This window comes from Pseudorasbora parva, chromosome 12 (genome assembly GCF_024679245.1).
Source record: "Pseudorasbora parva isolate DD20220531a chromosome 12, ASM2467924v1, whole genome shotgun sequence".
NCBI lineage: Eukaryota > Metazoa > Chordata > Actinopteri > Cypriniformes > Gobionidae > Pseudorasbora > Pseudorasbora parva.
Genome location: NC_090183.1, coordinates 38,927,743 through 38,951,655, shown reverse-complemented (window position 1 = coordinate 38,951,655; position 23,913 = coordinate 38,927,743). Strand labels below are relative to the sequence as shown.

Genomic DNA, 23,913 nt, shown 5'->3' with positions numbered 1-23,913 from the left:
AGTAAAATCATATCTTTCCACTTTGGACACACTCCTATTTACCTTGTTCTGAATGCTAGTAGATGAGATGAACTGAACCAACTGGGATGAAACAGCGAATGTGATAACATGTGAAGTGGGGTTAATATGGCGACGAGCATAGTGGTAGTACATTGAGCGATAACTTTAAACCTAAGGTCTTTACGCTGATGTGCTACGTGTGGCTATGCTAATCTGCTTAACCTGTTGTATCCCAAAAACTGTGGTTTCGTTCTGCAAATGGATGATGTTTGTGTTCAGCAGTCTAGTGAAGGTGAAGTCTGTCGTTAGCATTCACTGCTAGCTGTGGTTAAGCTCACCGTATGTCATCCACACTTCACAGCACAAAAGCAATTTGGTGACGTGACTCCACTGCTAATGCTAAATTACAGCAGTGTCCAACAACATTCTATTATTTACAGTGTAGGTATGTTAAGATAATGCATTATTTATCATTCTAGAGCAGTTTTCTACATTATTAATAGACTGGTATGATAGTTATGAATAGAATTTTAAAAGCTCATAAATCATATAGGCTATTTTATGATTTCACTCCTTCCACAAGTTGATAACCATACCTTAATACGTAATCCGAATTGCCTCTATAAATACATGTTACTGGTTTACTATGCATGTTTCATTAAATAATAAATAGCCAAGCTGCAAAATAAAATAAAAAAAACCTGCATATTGCACAATCAATATCTTTTCTGAGTGAATTATTCAGTCATATGACCTTTCTGATACACATCTGGGAATTTATTCCGTATCTTCTGTGAGAATAAAAATTATTTCATATAAATAGTGTAATATTATATACATATTTGTTCCATCCAACTGTATGAAATATGCCAAAACGTACATAAATAACATTATGTGAATAGAGCATTGGTTATTGTTCCATCATAAAAAAGAAGTCAAAATGTACTGTTTCTTTCTTTCTTTCTTTCTTTCTTTCTTTCTTTCTTTCTTTCTTTCTTTCTTTCTTTCTTTCTTTCTTTCTTTCTTTCTAACATCTTTACTTGGAAATGTGTCAAATTGATGTAAAATGGTTTGTAAATGACAAAACTAATTAGAATACTCAAAATGTTATGAGAATATTTGAAGTTCTTCATAATGAGGGAACACCTTTGATGGAAAACAAGTAGAAGTGCATCTATTCTTAATTAGGCTGGTTGAGAAAGTTACTAACAAGACCGAAACAGTGTAGCTTCTGTTTGAAGACACAATTCAAATAAAAGGCCGATTGGGTACAGCAGAGGATGTTCATGTCAAGTGAGAGGAATGCTGAGCACTTGGGATTGAATGGAAAAGAGCTTGCCCGAGTGCCCTTTATAAGGTGGCATAAAAGACTTAGTGGAATGTGAGTTTTAATGGATGAGCTGACACACCGGAGATCAAACCCTCTCATGCCACAGGTGGTGGAAGGGGACATGGGATTGAGATCTATCATTTTTAGATTGTTTTTCTATCATTGTCCAAACAAAAAGTGACATTATATATGGTGCAGTTGCACAATGATAATGAGATTAGATACAGATCAGCGGGAGATATGAGTAGTGCCCTTATTCTCCTTACTCTTTCTACCTTCCAGTCCACCTACACTCTCGGACTAAATATAAAATATCTTAAACTGTGTTCTGAAGATGAACGGAGGTCTTACGGGTGTGGAACGACATTAGGGTGAGCCATTAATGACATCAATTTCATTCTTCAGCTGGAAGGGAAGATTAAAACAATGCAAATGTTAGTCTATATATATCACATAAATCTATCATATGACTTCAAAAGACTTGGAAAATAGCACACGTCATATTAACTATTTTTATGGAGATTTTGCATCTGTTTTTGAAGCTGAAAAGCTAAAGTACTTATCGTATATGCTTGGAAAAGTGTGACATTTTTCACTCAGAAATTGCTAGTAAATTTCACAAATAATTACAAAGAAACTAACTGAAATACATTTGACATTTTTAAGTACAGACTTAAATAGTAATATGTAAAATGTACTTCAGTACTCTTTGTTTTATCTACAACTTTCATTTTCCTATTAGGTTGCATGGAAGTCATCAGGTTTAGAAACAACATAAGGGTAAATATAATCATTTTCATTTTTTGCTCAAAAATAGTACTGAATTATCAAACCTGCTCTGCAATTTAAATGCAGATTTTATCAATAGTGTTGAGCAGACTAAACAAAAAAAGCTCATCAAAACAATACACACTGCATGAATTCTCTCTCGTGTACAAGCCAGATGAGATAGTGTTCCTCTCCTTCTGTTGCTTGCACGTGTGGAGAAACGGTGTATTTACGCCACAGGCACCTCACACACTAGTAGTTCTATCAAGGGTCCCATGTGACACAGGTTGCCCATAGTAACCGGCTTAGCTGCAGTCAATGGAAAATAATACATTAAAGAGTAGCGAAAACAACTTCAAACACAGCAGTCTTGAAAGATTTAGTTAGTGGATGTAATGAATCAGATACAAACCGCTCGGGGCTGTTCTAGCACAGCAGAGCTCAACGTGTCAATCATAGCTGATGGCCTGTGAAAATGTAGGCAGGGCTTTTTTTGATTCTCGACCCCATTTGTATGATGGACAACCCCGTCGTCCAATTACCACCACATGCTGCCAGATCACCACAAGGGTCGCATTTAACAGACCTCATGTGCAGGAGGAAGAACACCTGCATCGTGCAATTTACCACTGGGTTTGTTGACAGCTCTGGATCTGTGACATTTCTAAATGAGGGAGGGTTCAGATAACCTTTGCCAATCGTTTGAATTGTACACTTTACAACGGGCTTAGCGACGCAGGAACTGGGTTGTAATTATGGACAAAATAAAAAAGAACAACTATTTTGTAAATATAGAAATAATTCAAATATAAATGGACGGTTACAATGATGCTTGTCAGTGACACAAAAGACCTTTTTTGATCAGAACAATCTATGCAAATGATGTTGATGAAATGCCTAACGGTTATTGTTATGCTGTCATACGCATTTAGCCCAACACAAAGCCCCTCTATGCATGTAGACACATGATATAGAAAAAGACTGTGTTGAAAGCTAACATAACCATTCTCCTCAAACATCATTAGCAGGAAAGGAGTGTGCAAAACTGCTTTGTTTGTGTCTCTTCTCATCCATGTCAGCCGGTACAATGACTGACAAAAAAGTGAAACCACTTTGGCAGCCATATTTGAGGTGAGTCATATAACAGCAGGTCTCTGAGGGGCTTTGGCGCTGACAGTGACGCATCCATGCTTGCTTTCCCAGCTAGATAATTAGTAGAGCGCCGAAACCTGCTCAAGACACAGGTAATAGGGAGACAACAGAGCTGAATTATATAAAAAAAGATGAATTGGAGAATTGCAATAAATGAACAGTATGTACTAATTAAGGTAAAGTTTGAGATGCTTTGCTTGAAAATCTTTTGTCAAGGACAGCCAACCAATGAAACCAAATTAGAACTCTACTTTTTTTCATTCATTGCTTCTCTTGGTCTGAAAGTGGTCCAAATTAGTCTCCAATACTGTATGATTCTTAAAATACCATACAAAGATGCTCATTCACACTGACTGTTAAGCAAAAATTATACTTTGTGAATGCACAGACTTGCAAAGTATACTTCTTTTGAGTCGTAAGTGTACATAAGCAGTCGACACATTTGCAGTTTTGAACAATCTCTCGCCACAAGTTACAACAAATATTGCATAAAAAATTAATACGGTGGATCAGAATGCTCTTTTGATGATGAAATTTGCATCAAACGCACTGTATACGGACACTCGCATACTCGTAAAAAGTAAAGTATACTTTGGGCTTTAAAGTCCATGTGAAATCAAAATGTATGAATATGTTAGCCTTAAGGTTATCTATAAGCTAGTGTGCTGCAAAACAATGACACAATTTGCATTTAAAAGTTCTTTTTACTGGTTTATATTTCTATTTTCGCTTGAACCAAAACAGATCTTGAGATTTTCACCTTACACAAAACGTGTAAATTCAATTACATTTTTAATGTTGTGGCCTTCAAAGTTTTCACATTTGGAGCAAATGCACTTTAAAGTCATTTTTAGAAAATAACTACATAATTTGCATGTAAACATTCCGAGCACAACGTTAGCATCTAAGAACATGATCTATGTAAGACTGTTTCTGCCACATAATGAAAAAAGTCATGCTTTGGTAAATCATCGCTATGACATAAAAAGACTAAAATGATAAAGTCATAATTATGAGGGGGAAAGTTAGCCTAGAAATCTAGACGCAACCTAGCGGCAGCAAATCTAATCTGCCCGCGAGTGTCGTCTAGCAACTCTCAATACCCATCTGAGCTGTAAACGGCAAACTATGGTCAGGCCAATCACATCGTGTATAGAGTTGGTGGGCGGGGCTTAACATGATGATGGCAGAGTTGCGCTTGCGTGCTTCTAGTAAACACAGAAACTGGCGAATGGCGGTCTTTCGAATCAGCTTTGACCGCGACTCTGGAAGACTTGGAGTTAAGCTTTTCTCTGAGAAAAGAACAAAGAACGGCACTGAAGTCATTGTTAAAAAGGGAAGATGTGTTCAGAGTTTTGCCGACCGGATATGCCGAATGTTTAATCTATCAACAAGCTCTGCTTCACCTTCGTTGCTCTGGTTGGTGTAGCGCTATCCTATCGCGTGCAGAGGGAGTTTGAAAGACAACCGTTTATCCCGCCCCTCGGATTGAGCCCTGTCTACAGTATGGTGAGTTTCCAGACCAAACATCTTGATGAGGGTTTGGCTTGTCAGGCTAGGGAAAAGTCATATTTATGAATCGAATTTTTGTCATAATTATGAATTATGTCATACTATGTTTTATCTTAGTTAGAACTTATCTCATACTTTAAATTTGTATGACTTTTTATCTTATAATTAATTTACCAAAGCATTTTTTTCTTATGAGGCAGAAATGGAAAATTTTGTCAAGAAAATTTGGATTTTGAAGTTAAAAAAGCTGAGATATTTAATTATTCTGCGTACAGGTCATTCTATCTCTGTTTGTTTCGTATGGAATAACTGCAAACTTAGCAACTGCAGTTATGGGAAAATGTGAACATCTTGCATCAGTAGACTTTGTTTGAGCAACGCTAAAGCGCTCTGCTAATGCAACCTGCTTGTCTGTAATTAGATAAAACAATTAAGCTGAAATTACCATCACTTATGCCTGGTAGTTTATGTTTCTAAATCTGCCATGTACCAACTGTCACTAACCACAGTAATTACATCTTTTAAATAAAGTCTAAATCAAATGCTATACCAACTCCAGAGGTATGCTTTTGCAATAATGTTACTGCAACGGGTTTAAGCTTCTGAGATGCACATTTACAATATGCACTTTGCAGATGCTTTTGCCCATGTGCATTCAAAATATGTATTTTGTCAGTGTGTCTGTTGAAATCAAGCTAGCACCATTCTACAAGAATAGGATGTAGAAACCAAAGCAATAACAGCATTTTCATCACAATTAACTGAATCCAAGAACCCAGTCTCCTCATTTCCCAATGCTTCCCAAATTACTGACCAATCACCCTTATGGGAACTAACAGCACATCTGTATTCCCTCTAAATAAAAAGATAAATTGAAAAAATTAGAGTGTTGCTTGAATTTAATAGATTTCACTGGGACCTGCAGAAGAAAATGTAATGAGGTCTCAGGGCTATGGGCTCTCAGCGGGGTCAGTAAGGGACATGGGGTTTGAAGTGTTGAATTATAGGTTTGGCAGCGTTCTGGTACAACAGTTGCTGTTCCTGCAGGAGGATGTGAACATTGAGATCTTGAATATCGCTGTGCTTCTGGCCCTAAGCATGATTAGGTGTGCACAGTGCCAAGGACAGACACAAAGATCATCTTATCCTTCCACAAACTCTTTGTCAGACGTTAAACTGTTCCCTAACTAGGAGTATAGGTAAATGTCCAGATACATTTATATAATTAAGAATGTTTTCATTTTCCATTCCTAAATGGTGAAACAAATTTGAATGGTGGTAGAAAACAGAATGGGGAATTTTAATTCAAAATTAAATGTAAGGAAGCAGAATTTGATTGACAGACAGAAAAACCAATCAGTTGATTAACAAAACACTTGGTCAGCTGGTTGGTCGGTTGAAAATACAAATTTGAATGCAAGATAAAGATAATCACTTTATTGGGATACATTTAGTTACACATTGTTTTGTAGAGATCTTCGTTGAATTTGCAAGTTCTTCTCACATTTACAATGAGTGTTTGCCGGTAGACTCAAACTCAATTATTTAGATAATTGAACCAGCTAATTCCATTTGTGTTGGGTTAAATCCAATTACATTTCTACACAAACTTTGGCCATATGCTGAGATTTGTGCAACACTACATGTATAAAAGGCTGAATCTAATTACCTAAAGATGCTTTTCTTTGCAACCGTGTCTTAAAGGTTTAAGTGCACATAGAGAGACTGACAGAGACTGAAGTTCATTTAGCGAGCCATTTATTATGTCCTCCATGCTTCTTTTCTAATCAATGCTCATCAACCCTCTGATGCCTGGCTAATGGTGTTTTACCGCTCTGAGCCGGTAAACATCTTCTCTCTATGCAGGACATGCACACATAGTAGCAGTATGTGTATTGTTTTTTGGGGTTTTGTTTTGCACTTGTGTGTCTCCTTTTAGCACCTACAATGTAATGGGTCCCAATGGGGGTGTTATATATGGGTCTCACACTATGTCATTCTGATAGACATGGTTTCCGTGTTGGATATACTGTATATAAAGGCTGTTAAGACCATGGTGCATGCATGCTAAACAAATGTAAGTGGGCATTAGAGAAGGCAGAAATGGCTTCACTCGCATGGGGACTGCACCTGCTGGTTTTGTTTTGTTTATGTGTGCACATATGGAGTTCATACCCATTAGGACTGATTTACAATGTGATGCAAGACAAGCTGAAGTCCTTAGCTTTGGCATGAATGTTGAACTCAGACAATAAAACAAGTTTATGACCCACAAATGCTTGCTTAAATTATTTAACTTAGTTTTGACTCCTCCTTTCGATTTTAAAACTCATGCTTAAAGGGATATAATTCATAATTCAATGTGAAAATGTGGTCACCTGGATGTTGTTTCAAACCTGTATGACTTTATTTCTTCAGTGGGATAGAAGCAGTTAAACATAATATAGAAAGAGCAGTTGATTACTTTTTTTGTATTTACTTAAAAACCTTTAAAATAATCTGGCTGTAGATAATAATATTCTGTAGAGATGTATTAACTGCTTTTATTACATGGCTCTGTGAAATACTTGATTCTGATTGGTCAATCGCACATTCCAGCAGCATGTTACTTCCAGATAACACCCGCTCATACGGGTACTACGAGTTATCTTGACCGGTACTACTTCTATGCTTAACGCTGGCGTCATCTTGTGGCTTAAACAGCCGTGGTTTACAATGGAAGACTTCAAGGCGGGTTTTCTTTATAACATTCGTAATATAGATATTTTTCTTACACAAACGCATCGATTCGAATCAGAAGGCTCTATTAACCCATCGGAGCCGTGTGGAGCACGTTATTTGATGGACAGCTGCATTTTTTATGGACTTCAAACACAACTAAAACTACTGCTTGGATTAACGTTAGCCTGGACTTTTTAAATATAACTCCGATTGTATTTGTTTGAAAGAAGAATGTCATATACACCGACGATAACTTGAGGGTGAGTAAATCATGGGCTTGGTTTCATTTTGGGGTGAACTAACCCTTTCAGCATTAATTTTCAACATTTAGCAAGGGCATATGGCAAATCTTCAGCAATAGATAAAGGCTTAAAGCAGGTTGGAACTGTTTGTCATAACTGTTTTTCAGGATAATGTACACCCAGCCGGTTGTTATCACAGAATAAACCCCGACAGAGTGATCAGGACCCCGACGTGAAGCGGAGGACTTACTTATGAGAGCACTTACTTATGGTCAGCCATTTGTAAGGTCTTTCTTAAAATGGGTTGTTTTATACTTATTTTCCTTCATGTAACTAATGAATTACATTTCTACTAAAATACAGTACCTAAATAATAAAACTATTTGTATATTCTTTCTTGTAGCTCAAACAATAGAGCATGGTGCTAACAACTTTTAAGGTCATGGGTCCGATTCCCAGGGAAAGCCAGATCTGATCCAAATGTGAACCTTGAATGCAACAAGTATAATGCAAAAAACTTTACTTGAAGCCTGCATAATGTATAATAAAGGTATTCATAATGCATGTTGTAATCCATTATATATTTTCATAAATAATTGTGGCATTAAAATGCCTTATATTCGCAGATTCCTTGTTACATCTAAAATGGGTTGTTGGTCATCTGTTTTATTGTATTGGACTTATGTATATGTATTTACTAAAGTAACAATTAATAGATTTGTATTATAATGTATTATAACTGTAGTTACAATTATTCCTGAGATTAATACAATCGGTACAGGGTGCATTACGAGTAAGTAGTGCATTAAAAATATTTGTATAATGCATTATACAAAAGTAAGGTGTTACCGAAAATGGATCTAAAACTTATAAGGGGCAATATAAATATTATATAACAAACAATTTACATTCTAAGGTGTATATGACATTCTTCTTTCAGACGAATACAATTTGAGTTGTGTATTAAAAAAAAATAAAACTTTATAATGGCAGTGAAAGGCAGCCCAAAATTTGAAAACCAAAAAAGCGTATTCATTCATTATAAAAGTAATCCACACAGCTCCGGGGGGTTAATAAAGGCCTTCTGAAGCAAATCGATGGGATTTTATAAGAAAAATATCCATATTATAAAGTGTAATAAGTGTAGCGCCTTTCGCAGTTCAAAATGTTTACGCAAGTCCGACATCATCTGTGTGCTAGTTACACTTTTTTACACTACATCCAACATCATCGTTGCGGCAGTTTTGCTTTTTTCGTAAGTTGCATTCGGAAGGCGGTCCGCCAGAAGCTGGATATTTTACTTTATAATGTTAACGCATGATTGGACAGTATTTTTATTTGTTGCTGGACTATCCGTTTAAACTACATATACATTTGTGTTCCACTGAAGATTTGGACTTTGACAGAATGTTCATATTTGGGTGAACAATCCTGTTAAACTTATAAAGGACCTTGTTAACGCAACAGCTAAATGTTTTTTAAAGGTCTTCTTGCAGGTCCTGTGACTGGTACATCCTTGTTTACATAGCGAGAGAGACAGATTGGCGCAAAAGCAAACCACTACATGTTTCATATCACGTCCCTGAACACAATGAGCCTTTTCACTGCCATGAACTTTTAGGTCCCCATGGCTGTCACATCTATCCTCCTTCATCCTTTCTTTCTAGCATCCTTTCTTTCCCTCCACTCCATCTTTGCGGTGCCTTTCCAAGCTTGCCCATACCCTGAAACACAACCTCCTTTATGAGAACCCCAGGGACAAAGATGTCGCTATTCCATAAGCAGTCGGAGCCCATTCATCATTATTTTTATTTATTTTTTGTCTTTATTTATATAATCCACTCCCTTCACAGTTTGGGTCTTGCTGATTTGAATAATGGCTTGTATAAATTCCATCTGTGTCACATCCTTCACATTTCATATCTCTATCACAGGAAACATTATATCGTAGATATCATGAGCATGCTATATTTCACACCATGTTATGGGACATATACGCGCATGGTTTTTTAATGTGGCACCCTGCAGTGCAGTACGATATACTATATGCCTTGAAAAGTTCAAAATCATATCTCCTGTTGTTTAACTGATACATCCTTTCTCGTGAATAAGATTTAAAGTGCATCGATGGAAGTGGAGATTTGTGAAAGAGATAGGACCATTAATCACACTATGACCAAAGGCATGCTGGGGGAAGGGCAACCTGCAGGAAATGTTGCTGCTGCCGTTTTTTTTGCCTCTAAGGCCTGTGCAACACTGTGATGTTTTATACTAAAAAGATGCTGATCTTTTAACTTCCTATATCAAATCTCATTTGATAAGGTTACACATGAATAATGATGCAAAGGTAAGGTGCTATTAAACATTACCATCAAGGTTTGGACACCTTGTAAAAATTGGATGATTTTTATGCACCCAAATTATACTGTTACCAGGTACACAGTCAGTTTCTACTTCAGAGTATTACATAAAAACATAAAAAATGATTTTAAAATAAAAAGTTTACAATAAAAAAGTAAGATATAAAATCCAAATATAAAATTACACCGTGGGCTAAAAATGTGCGATAGTAAGTTGCATTATGAGATATAAAGACATTGTGAGATACAAAGTCAGAATTGGAAAATATAAGTTGCAATCATAAAGTCAGGTTTATAAATGGTAAAAAAAAAAAAAAAGTGCTGGGTTCAGTGCAAAACAGCCAAGAGCACATAAAAAAATAATTATTACAAAATTATTTAATTCAAAATGAAATAATATTCAGAACTCAATGTACCTTCAAAATGTGACACGTCTGAATGAAATAGGATCTTAAGAGAAAAAACATGGGAGACTTTATGAAGAATTGTCTGGATAGTAAATAATGGCCATTCAATACCAGAAAGAAGTCAGTCATATGTGGGATGGATGGAGGAATGGATGGATGGACGGATGGACAGACGGACAGATCAGGGATGTGCATTAAAGAGAAGTAAACTGCATTGGTTTTAATTTCATATTAACTTCAAACTAAAAAGCATCAGTGCTTCCCTACCTCTTTGAAATACAGTCTGTGCATGCCAGAGATTATTATTACCACAAATACACAAACAGCCAAAGGGTATTTTCTCCTAATGATTAAAGATTATTAACTAACGATCCAGTCTGTCAGGATCCAAAAAATAAAACATAAAATAAAAAAGACACACTGAATGATCAAACACCATGCTGGATGAATCATACAGAAACTGTGCTTTCCTACTGCCTTAGGCATTTGGAAAATGTACCGGCTTGGTATTTTCGGGTGCTTTCTGTTTGCCTCTTGGGAAAAGATGGATAAAGGGAACCCTGAACATCTCTGATAAGATTAACCTCCTCAGGTTCGTCCTTCAGTATTACCTCATCATATTAATTCTCCTTTTGGTGCAAGTGATGACGGTGACTGTGTAAATCCAATGACATCCAGCCTGTTAAATAAGGTATGGGGGAGATCCTCCATCACAATAATCACTGCATCTTTACTACGGGTACCCGTTACTCCCCTCCCCCAATGCTCAACAGACAGAATTGATTTTATTCACACCCACATTCAAAACCACAGAATACGCAAGGCTACGCACAAACACACAGGCGCTGCCCTCTCCTTCAAAGAAAATAGTTTAATAAAAAAATAGTATAAGTGGATCTCAGAGATAGTGGCTTCAAGCCAGTAATCATGAAAAAGAGAGCACTGTGAGCAATGTATGCAGCATTGGCAACAGAAGCTTATAACGGCATTTAACACCATCACAACGCCATTTAGAAAACATTTATCAAGGGCTTAATTACAGCACAGGTTCAATGTGTTACAATTATTAATGGGAAAGTTCACAAAACATTTTTTTTTGTCTTATTTTGTTTTTACAGATTATATCATTCTATGACATTATTAGCTTTAAAGCTTTATAAACCTCTTTTAAATCTCATTAACACGTGTGTCAAGAAGATGCATTGCAGCTGATTTCAAGGCAATGACAACCAGCAGTTGTAGTTTGTTGAGTCCAATACCCACTTCACTCTAAAGGTTCTTAAATTTTTCTTTGGCAGGGTGTCTGGTTCCATGAAGAACCTTTAATATCCAAATAACCTTTCCATTGCACAAAAGGTTATCTGTAGTGCAAAAAGGTTCTTTAGACTATAAGTTAGAAAAAAAATGGTTCTTTAAAGAACCTTTCACAAAACAGTTCTTTGGGGAACCAAAAATGGTTCTTCTATGGCATCAGCCCATTTTTGGTTCTTCCTGGCACCTTTATTTTTAAGTATGGAAAAGAACAATGAGAACATTCTGTAATGTCTTATTTTGTGTTTTACAGAAGAATGTAAGTCATACAGATTTGGAACAACATGAGGGTGGGAACATAATGACAAAATGTTCATTTTTGGGTTGAACAATCAACCCTTTAAAACTGTTTGTTTAACAGTTTGTTTAATGTTTAACAGTATTCTCTAACTTAGTCTTTGAGCAAAAATATTTAGAACTGATACTGTGTTTGTTTCCAAACCAAATCCAGTTTTGTCCAAGTCTGCAAATGTCAACTCTGTGACATTTTCAAAAATGTTGCATTGGAAAACCAGACTGAAAAAACTCATTCTGAATAACTTTTCCTTACTCTCAAATGTCCTTTTCACACAAATTCACATCATATCTTCTTTTCAGACGTGCCACCCTCATTCATTTTTTTATTTATTTAGCATCATTCTGCTTTAGCAAACTTTGGCGCCTGCATTAAGCTCTCTTGAAAATGAAAAGCTAGATGCAGCACATTTTTTTCGCTTAGGGCGCAGGTGTTTCTCAATTGGATTTGTATGTCTGAATGAATATGGCATCACACATGGAAATGAGAGGACTCACTGTAGGTTTCATCTCTGCCTGTGATGGTTTGAATCCACAGTGAAAATCAGTTAGCATACACTGCGCTCCGCCATAGAGGTTATCTCCCACACAAAATGTAATCTGAATTGTTTTTGCAACCTTTGAATGAGATAAAATTGTCTCATGAATAAGAAAATTGTTTATCACACAACAATTTACAGTAGTCTTCAAAGTGTATAAAGAAACTAAGGTGTTGTGGGTGTTGTTATATGTGCCTATATTATTTTAGTCTCTATAGATATCCCTCAGGTCCTCCTTCACATTTAACCACCCTCCAGCAAAATCATAAATCTGAATGCTGAGAAAACAGTGCACCTCTCCTCAACAAGCGGTAGTATTTGTTTCTCACATTGACGGTAAGCATGGACAATTATTTTATTGGGTGGCAGGCATCTGATAGGCAAAGAATACCTCTCATTATAATGGTGCCGTGCTGCATTGTCCACTTGCAGTGTTCTATTTCTGGTTTGATGGTGAGAGGAATTTGCCCTAGTTTTCCACACAGTGGCCTCAATTGGCCAAATTTGGCAAATAAATAGCCTTTATACCATGAAGAAGTCCTAGTTGGAACTCCGATAAGACACTAACATAATTTTTTTACAATGGTTGATCATTTTATCTGTTTTCCATAAAAATGTCACTTGTCCGAAGGGTTAGTTCACTCAAAAATAAAATTCTGTCAATAATTACTCTCCCTAATGTTGCTCCAAACCCGTAAGATTCCGTTCATCTTCAGAACACAAATTAAGATATTTTTGATGAAATCGGAGAGCTTTCCGCCCCTCCATTGACAGCTACACTACTGACACTTTGATGCTTCAAACAGTTCATAAAGAGATCGTAAAACGAATCCATATGAATTGAGCGCAAATAGTCAAAATTTTCTAAAGATACACAGTTGCTTTATATGATGAACAGGTTGAATTTAGGTTTTTATTCACATACAAACATTGATCAAGGGACATAAACAGAAGCTCAACCTCAATCTGCTTGACACAAGAACAAACCTCATTCGGAAGCTCAAACGTGATGCATAACACATGATAATGAACCTCTGGTTTTTGCAGAAGTTTAAACGTGATGCTTAACACATGATAATGAACCTCATTGGTTCTTGCAGAAGCTCAAGCGTGATGCGTAACACATGATAATGAACCTCATTGGTTCTTGCAGAAGCACAAGCGTGATGCGTAACACATGATAATAAACTTAATTGGTTCTTGCAGAAGCTCAAACATGATGCGTAACACATGATAATGAACCTCACTGGTTCTTGCAGAAGCTCAAACGTGATGCGTAACACATGAGAATGATCCTCATTGGTTTTTGCAGAAGCTCAAACGTGATGCATAACACATGATAATGAACCTCATTGGTTCTTGCAGAAGCTCAAACGTGATGCGTAACACATGATAATAAACTTCATTGGTTCTTGCAGAAGCTCAAACGTGATGCGTAACACATGATAATGAACCTCACTGGTTCTTGCAGAAGCTCAAACGTGATGCGTAACACATGATAATGAACCTCACTGGTTTTTGCAGAAGCTCAAGCGTGATGCATAACACATGATAATGAACCTCATTGGTTCTTGCTGAGGCTCAAGCGTGATGCGTAACATGAGAATGAACCTCATTGGTTCTTGCAGAAGCTCAAACGTGATGCGTAACACATGATAATAAACTTCATTGGTTCTTGCAGAAGCTCAAACGTGATGCGTAACACATGATAATGAACCTCACTGGTTCTTGCAGAAGCTCAAACGTGATGCGTAACACATGATAATGAACCTCACTGGTTCTTGCAGAAGCTCAAACGTGATGCGTAACACATGATAATGAACCTCATTGGTTCTTGCAGAAGCTCAAACGTGATGCGTAACACATGATAATGAACCTCACTGGTTCTTGCAGAAGCTCAAACGTGATGCGTAACACATGAGAATGAACCTCATTGGTTCTTGCAGAAGCTCAGACGTGATGCGTAACACATGATAATAAACCTCACTGGTTCTTGCAGAAGCTCAAACATGATGTGTAACACATGGGAATGAACCTCACTGGTTCTTGCAGAAGCTCAAACGTGATGCGTAACACATGATAATAAACCTCACTGGTTCTTGCAGAAGCTCAAACATGATGTGTAACACATGGGAATGAACCTCACTGGTTCTTGCAGAAGCTCAGACGTGATGCGTAACACATGAGAATGAACCTCACTGGTTCTTGCAGAAGCTCAAACGTGATGCGTAACACATGATAATGAACCTCATTGGTTCTTGCAGAAGCTCAAACGTGATGCGTAACACATGATAATGAACCTCATTGGTTCTTGCAGAAGCTCAAACGTGATGCGTAACACATGATAATGAACCTCACTGGTTCATGCGGAGGCTCAAACGTGATGCGTAACACGAGAATGAACCTCGTTGTTTCTTGCGGAATCTCAACCGTGATGCGTAACACATGATAATGAACCTCATTGGTTCTTGCGGAATCTCAACCGTGATGCGTAACACATGATAATGAACCTCATTGGTTCTTGCGGAATCTCAACCGTGATGCGTAACACATGATAATGAACCTCATTGGTTCTTGCGGAGGCTCAAACGTGATGCGTAACACATGATAATGAACCTCATTGGTTCTTGCGGAGGCTCAAACGTGATGCGTAACACATGTTAATGAACCTCATTGCTTCTTGCGGAGGCTCAAGCGTGATGCGTAGCACGAGAATGAACCTCATTGGTTCTTGCTGAGGCTCAAGCGTGATGCGTAACACATGATAATGAACCTCATTGCTTCTTGCGGAGGCTCAAACGTGATGCGTAACACATGATAATAAACTTCATTGGTTCTTGCAGAAGCTCAAACGTGATGCGTAACACATGATAATGAACCTCACTGGTTCTTGCAGAAGCTCAAACGTGATGCGTAACACATGATAATGAACCTCACTGGTTTTTGCAGAAGCTCAAGCGTGATGCATAACACATGATAATGAACCTCATTGGTTCTTGCTGAGGCTCAAGCGTGATGCGTAACATGAGAATGAACCTCATTGGTTCTTGCAGAAGCTCAAACGTGATGCGTAACACATGATAATAAACTTCATTGGTTCTTGCAGAAGCTCAAACGTGATGCGTAACACATGATAATGAACCTCACTGGTTCTTGCAGAAGCTCAAACGTGATGCGTAACACATGATAATGAACCTCACTGGTTCTTGCAGAAGCTCAAACGTGATGCGTAACACATGATAATGAACCTCATTGGTTCTTGCAGAAGCTCAAACGTGATGCGTAACACATGATAATGAACCTCACTGGTTCTTGCAGAAGCTCAAACGTGATGCGTAACACATGAGAATGAACCTCATTGGTTCTTGCAGAAGCTCAGACGTGATGCGTAACACATGATAATAAACCTCACTGGTTCTTGCAGAAGCTCAAACATGATGTGTAACACATGGGAATGAACCTCACTGGTTCTTGCAGAAGCTCAAACGTGATGCGTAACACATGATAATAAACCTCACTGGTTCTTGCAGAAGCTCAAACATGATGTGTAACACATGGGAATGAACCTCACTGGTTCTTGCAGAAGCTCAGACGTGATGCGTAACACATGAGAATGAACCTCACTGGTTCTTGCAGAAGCTCAAACGTGATGCGTAACACATGATAATGAACCTCATTGGTTCTTGCAGAAGCTCAAACGTGATGCGTAACACATGATAATGAACCTCATTGGTTCTTGCAGAAGCTCAAACGTGATGCGTAACACATGATAATGAACCTCACTGGTTCATGCGGAGGCTCAAACGTGATGCGTAACACGAGAATGAACCTCGTTGTTTCTTGCGGAATCTCAACCGTGATGCGTAACACATGATAATGAACCTCATTGGTTCTTGCGGAATCTCAACCGTGATGCGTAACACATGATAATGAACCTCATTGGTTCTTGCGGAATCTCAACCGTGATGCGTAACACATGATAATGAACCTCATTGGTTCTTGCGGAGGCTCAAACGTGATGCGTAACACATGATAATGAACCTCATTGGTTCTTGCGGAGGCTCAAACGTGATGCGTAACACATGTTAATGAACCTCATTGCTTCTTGCGGAGGCTCAAGCGTGATGCGTAGCACGAGAATGAACCTCATTGGTTCTTGCTGAGGCTCAAGCGTGATGCGTAACACATGATAATGAACCTCATTGCTTCTTGCGGAGGCTCAAGCGTGATGCGTAACACGAGAATGAACCTCATTGGTTCTTGCGGAGGCTCAAACGTGATATGTAACACATGGGAATGAACCTCATTGGTTCTTGCAGAAGCTCAAACGTGCTGCGTAACACATGATAATGAACCTCATTGTTTCTTGCGGAATCTCAACCGTGATGCGTAACACATGATAATGAACCTCATTGGTTCTTGCGGAATCTCAACCGTGATGCGTAACACATGATAATGAACCTCATTGGTTCTTGTGGAATCTCAACCGTGATGCGTAACACATGATAATGAACCTCATTGGTTCTTGCGGAGGCTCAAACGTGATGCGTAACATGAGAATGAACTTCATTGGTTCTTGCTGAGGCTCAAGCGTGATGCGTAACACATGATAATGAACTTCATTGGTTCTTGCGGGAAATCAAGCGTGATGCTTAACATGAGAATAAACCTCATTGGTTGTTGCGTAAGCTCAAAAGTGCTGCGTAACACATGAATGAACCGCATTGGTTCTCGTACGTCGAACTATCATGCTTTAGATTCCATTGGTTTACCGGTGTGTGAGTTGATGAATGTTTATGTGAATAAAAGCCTAAATTCAATCTGTTCATAATATAAAGGTATTGTGTCTGCAGAAAATATGGACTAAACCTCTCAGTTCATATAAATTATTTTTACAATCTCAATCTTACAATCTTTATGAACTTTTTGATCCATCAAAGTGTCTGGCACGTACATTTTTTATCAAAAATGTTTTTGTTTTGTTTTTTGTATCAAAACGTTTTTATTAGAAATCTTCATTCGTTTTCAGAAGATGAACGAAAGTCTTAAGGGTTTGGAACAACATGAGGTTTAGGAATTAATGCAAATTTGCATTTTTAGGTGAACTGACCCTGAAACAAAGTGTTTTTTTGTTGTTGTTGTTTTTTTGTTCTTAGTCATCAAATTCAAAGAGAAACATTTAAAACCCATCATAACCTTAGCCTATGTTGTCACCTTTTTCAGAAATGTCTGAAAAATTATTATTCAGTATTTCCGTGGGTAAGTATACTGAAAGCACATTGAAAGTGCACGTGCTATAAAATAAAGTAAAACCAAAATGTATCATGAGGCTTTCAAGCAATATTAAGGCCTAATGATTTATAATCTCGCAATTAAATTCCCCATTAAATAAGCACACAAATGTGTGACCCACCCAAACATATTAGGTTAACTGTTGCATAATAATAATAATAATGATAGCTATAGCTCAGGATATCGCACATAAACAACATTTGAATATGAAACAAATGAGCCCTTTTGTTTTCTGGTAGTGGGATTTTAAAAACGTCTAATAGAAAACCAGCAATCAAGGGTGTTCTCACAAGCTCAGATGCGCACAATGTTCATTCCTCTGCCACCGCTCATTAGAAGCAAATCACACCCACCGTCTCAGTGGAGGAGCATCCAACTCATTTCTTATCTGGCTTTTCCACACTCTTTACTGTGGACCGGAGAAGAAACCAATCATCATCCTAATTCATGGGACTGAAAGTCTCAAAGCACGCGAGGCTGCCTTCTGTCTCTAATGCGACTTTAATTGTTTTCCTTACAGTAGAGTAACTTATCTTGCTGTCATGACACAGATTTAGAAAGAATCTGATTTTCATAATAGGCGGAAAGGCTTGATAATCACATCAAAATTCGACAGTGAGGGCTGCATTCAATATGTTTTACATTTAAGAGCCTACTTAAGGAGTTCACAGAGGCTACATGTTATGTAAATTGGTTTTGTACAACTAAACTCTTAAAATTAAAGGTTCTTCAATGGTTCTTAATGTTACATAAGGTTATAGGTTTGTTCTATCAGCATCAACAGTTCTTGGGTTGTTGAAAATACCATATCAGGGTTGATTTCTCAAAGGAAGCAAAGGTGACAGTAGCTGTTTCCATTACCCTTCAAAGTGAAATTTTGAAATGAAAATACGCCCAATGGAGACATGTCAGTTTTACAAAAACTCCCATAGTATATCGCACAAAAGTTTTTTTTACACCTTTATGAGGTCGTTTTTCAGGCAATTCGAAAAAGGAATATTTCGCGAAACGGCAATGACATTTTTTTCTCGCATTTCCAGGTCACGTGCCGTAGATGGTGTGGTATGTTTGGACAGAAGACGAGACTGTTCTTTATTAAATTCATAAAAGACAAAAGAATTATGGGAATACTGGATTCTAAACAACAAAGAAATTCCACAGTTTATCAAGACGTCTAAGCAGACATGAGGAGAAACACCCAGAAACACCCCATACGTAGTCACTTCCAAGTATAAGTGGCTTTCCTTGCCATTAATTATTGGATAACACGCCTATGTCTCCTTCTATTAAAAAGAATGGCTAGTGCGGTGGCTGTGATATAGGTAAACCTAATAACATCCAGTGCCATGATTTTTGGCATGACTTATCGCAAAAGGAAAAATTTGGTTTTAGACTCTTAACTTTGATTAATGGAAACGCTGTCATTTCGCAACAATTTTTTATTGACTTTTAGAAAATATTGCAAAAGTTGTGTGCAAATATGTAATGGAAACCTGGCTATAATTGACTATACAAAAAAAAAATAATAATAATAATAAACTACATATGGGATCAAACAATGTATTCATCACACATGTTTATAAAATGCAATGAGTAAGAAAATAACTGACTCTGCAAACATAAAACATAATTCTAAATATGTGGTTGAACAGATTATAAACTACTAATATAAAAAAGCAGGAAATAACTGACTAGAAATTTTAAGCAAAATAAATAAATATGTGATTAAATCAGCGTGTTAAAAAACGTGTTAAATCAATATTTTTAATGAATTAAAACCAACAGTCTCAGCATAGTTTTAAAGATACAGGTAAAACGTGACATGAGAGGAGGCGGTGCCTCCACGCCACAATGATCGACTATTCTTCACTCTGTTAATACAATAATGTCCATCAAGATGTTCAAAAAAGATGTCAAATAGACCATAGGAGTGTATCGAAAATAGAAAAAAAAGAACATTAAATAACTCACTGGCATCTTTACTTTTGGTCACATCCAAATTAAAACGACCCTGAAATTACAAATTACATCTACCTGCTGAGAATTTGATGACTATTGATTCAAAAGGTAATTAGTTATGATATAACATAATATAAATATGGTTCCATATGCATTTAACCTGGAAACAATATCACCATCAATTGGAAGTGGAACATAAATCCACAAAACCTCTGGGAATGCAGGAAAGGGACTTTACATCCTTGTTTCCAAAGCTCACCACACGCCATAGTACATAGATGTGTTCTAAACAACTAGAGAATATAAAATATACTGTGGAACTCGAAAAGACTCCCCTATGGCACTGGTTTTCTTTAAACCCTTTTTTTTCTTCTAACTGAAACCTTTATTTTTTTAAGACCGTAGAGCCTGGGGTTCAATGAGAACCCAAGAGCAAGCCAAGCACTCCAAAAAACACAAGAGATCAGTCCTGTAGAGGAAAATTAGCATCTATTCAAGTCTAATGTTGGTGGTAAGGATGTCAAGGGCTACCAAGGGCATGCTTTTCAAAAGCATAATATGCTTCAAGCACCACAAGTGCAGTGAAAGTACCACATATCTACTGTAAGCATCTGCACAGTGTGCTACTGATACACTATTATGCTATAAACCGAAAGAAAGTTGCAAATCTAACAGCTTTTTCATTAGCTATACATCTATATGGCTTAAGCAAAAAGCAATACAATATCCACTGTGCATATGGACATCTTTAAATATGATGCTGTTTTGACTAATGCTAACATTGAAACGTAGTAAATATCAAACGTCTCTATACATATTTTAACAATCTAAACAACCTTAACAGGTGTATAAGCTCACAAACACTAGCCTAACAAAACAAACAAACTGCAGTGTTTCTATTACCGCTGGAGTGCGGATCCTGCACGCTACTTATAGTAATTCGAAATGAACCGGCTTTGATTTCACCTGTCAGATGAGCAAACGCTTTAGAATAACTCTCATACATCCCACAAGAGGCTTTCAAAGTGTAAAATCGCGCGTTCTAGTATGATATATCGAGAATAAAACCTCTCATTTCCAAAAAAAACAAAGAATTGCCTACCTTTCGCAGTAGTTTGTGTGTAAAGAACGTAGAGCTCGAGTTGTTAGTCAGCGCGCGACAGCAGAATGTCTAGAGTGATGATGCTTTTCCTTCAGTGGTGCGTTTCTCTAACAAATACGTTCAATGAAAGGCTGGACGCAGTCAAAAGCTTTTAGAAATCCATGGCAACCGAGAAAACCCTCCACAACTTCGCTACATCGTGACGGGTTAACACACCCCCTTCCTCAATGACAGTGACTCTATGGACTCTATACTGACTAACAATATGCCAATCGGTGACTATGATATTCGCAGAGGTCTTGGGGGTATTTGTAGAGTAATGAATCAATGTATAATCTAATATTAATTGATTAAAATATTATATTATTATAATATTAACTAATATTAATATTAAAATAATATTACCTGTATTTATTTTTTAATTTATTTTTATGGGTTGTAGCTTGAAAAGATAATACATATATTTTTATGAAATCAAATGGGCATAAAACAATACTTAAAATCAAACAAGTTTAAACCAAGCTGGTTTGTGGTCTGGCTGGTTTTAGAGGGGTTTAGGGCACTTTTCAGACTGGGTGACCAGCTTAAACCAGCTAAGACCAGCTGAGTCAAAATAGTGTTATGTTAGTGTGGAGGACTTCAAATTAAATATTTTGCCCCTGCTATGTTTTCAGCACCTTAGACAGCAGCACAATTGGTGGCTTCTGGCTCATGTGTAGTGTGCCCTAACATTTACAGGCACTGTTGTCATGGAAAAAAGGATTGTGTCCTAGTGATTAGTGACCATAGATTTGAGTTCAGTGACCGTATAGGTTTTATCTGCATATACAATGAAGAAAGCTAATGTCCTAAAATAAAAAGCTAGATGAAAATGAAAGCTAGTCCTAAAAAGCTAAATCTCATTACATAAAATAGTGCATTTGTTAAGAAAAATAGCACAAGTTGGCTACACTATACTATTAATAAAAAGAAATATATGTATATATACAAATCAGTCATAACGTTATGACCATCGACAGGTGAAATGAATAACACTGATTATATCTTCATCACGGCACCTGTTAGTGGGTGGGATATATTAGGCAGCAAGTGAACATTTTGTCTTCAAAGTTGATGTCTTAGAAACAGGAAACATGGGTAAGCGTAATGAACTGAGTGAATTTCACAAGGGCCAAATTGTGATGGTTAGACGACTGGGTCGGAGCATCTCTAAAACTGCCGCTCTTGTGGAGTTTTCCCGGTCTGCAGTGGTCAGTATCTATCAAAAGTGGTCCAAGTAAGGAAAAGCAGGAAACTGGCGACAGGGTCACTCGTGGCTAAGGCTCATTGATGCACGCGTGGAGTGAAGGCTGGACCGTGTGGTCCGATCAAACAAACAACTTGTAGCTCACATTATTCAAGAAGTGGATGCTGTTTCTGATGCCGAAAGCACCAACAGTGGGCATGTGAGCATCAGAACTGGACCGCAGAGAAATGGAACAAGGTGGCCTGGTCTGATGAATAATGTTTTCTTTTACATCACATGGATGGCTGGGTGCGTGTGCGTCACTTACCTGGGGAACACATAGCATGCATGGGAAGAAGGCAAATCGGAGGCAGTGTGATGCTTTGGGCAATGTTCTGCTGGGAAACCTTGTGTCCTGCCATCCATGTGGATGTTACTTTGACACGTACCACCTACCTAAGCATTGTTGCAGATCATGTACACCCTTTCATGGAAACAGTATTCCCTGCTGGCTGTGGCCTCTTTCAGCAGGATAATGAGCCCTGCCACAAAGCTTAGGAAGGGGGTCATAATGTTAGGCCTGACCTGTGTATATACTCATATATAGGCATATATTATATAGACAAACTTTTGCCATTGCCCATACCCGTAATGTTTACCTTGCCATTGCTAATGTGGACAGCTTTAGTCAGTTGTACTGCTAGTTATCAACTTGAACCCCTTTAGTTGAGTTTATTTATTATAGCCATCACATCAGAATTAACAGAGGAAATTCATACCTGCTAAACTGCTAAACTCATTCTAGTGGATCCCCTCAAAGACAGCAAATGACCAGCAAAAATCTAAACTAATCTAATTTGGGCCGATCTAATCTAATTGAGAGGCTTACAAGATCATAGATTCACCCAGCACAAAATGTAATTGGATCTTTTTATGAGGCCCACTGCTTCTCAGTAGGTGCTCTCTTAAATCCAAATTGATTTATTGTCAGCCGGCGGACACCTGTCACATCTAAGTGTCTACTGCCGGGGCAGGAAAGTGCTTGCACTACACCAATCTATAGTGATGAGTATCAGACATGTGATGACTAAAAGGTTAGGGGAGTAGCACTGAGTTATGGGTAGTGTAGCAGAACATGTTGCCCAGCTGGATGCAGATTGGTAACAGTATCTCAGTGAGATTTTTGTTAGCCAGGGCTTAATTTCTGTGAGACTGTGAATGTAGAGGGTGTACAAAGCATATAACTATGATTTAAATGTTTATATAAATATATGTGTATATAAAATATATTTAAATTTTATTCTAATATAAATTACCAAATTAAAACATCAAATGTTTTTCTTTAGAGACTTATACGAGTGTCTTGAAATTTTAAAGCTTCTTTAATTTACCAGTGGCAACTGGACGAAGGAATAGCGTTGTATGGTTAGCAACTAGTTCTTTCAAAAGTGTCAGAGTTCACCAGTTCAACCTGAATACAATAATACCTTTTATCTTGACTCTCTCTCTCTCTCTTTCTCCATCACTCTCTCACGCACTGGTGTATCAATGGAGCAGAAATGACTCCATTGACATCCCGAGGACTGTGTAATGAGAATAAATGATGTGGAAATAAATATGCAGCTTGTTTGCGGTCTACTGACCGTATGCTGTGCCTGAATATGCATTTCCCTGAGGTAAAGAAAATGTTAGACTTTAA

At 37.5% G+C, this 23,913-nt stretch overlaps 1 protein-coding gene across 1 annotated transcript in view; it reads right to left on the bottom strand.

The window, feature by feature from the left end:
• The window catches only part of chl1b (cell adhesion molecule L1-like b), a 123,747-nt gene extending 102,575 nt beyond the window's left edge, over nt 1–21,172 (bottom strand). The window contains exon 1 of the mRNA XM_067460231.1: nt 20,990–21,172. The gene's annotated coding sequence lies outside the window, so the exon portion shown is untranslated. The remainder of the gene's footprint in view (nt 1–20,989) is intronic.
• Nucleotides 21,173–23,913: the final 2,741 nt, after the last annotated feature.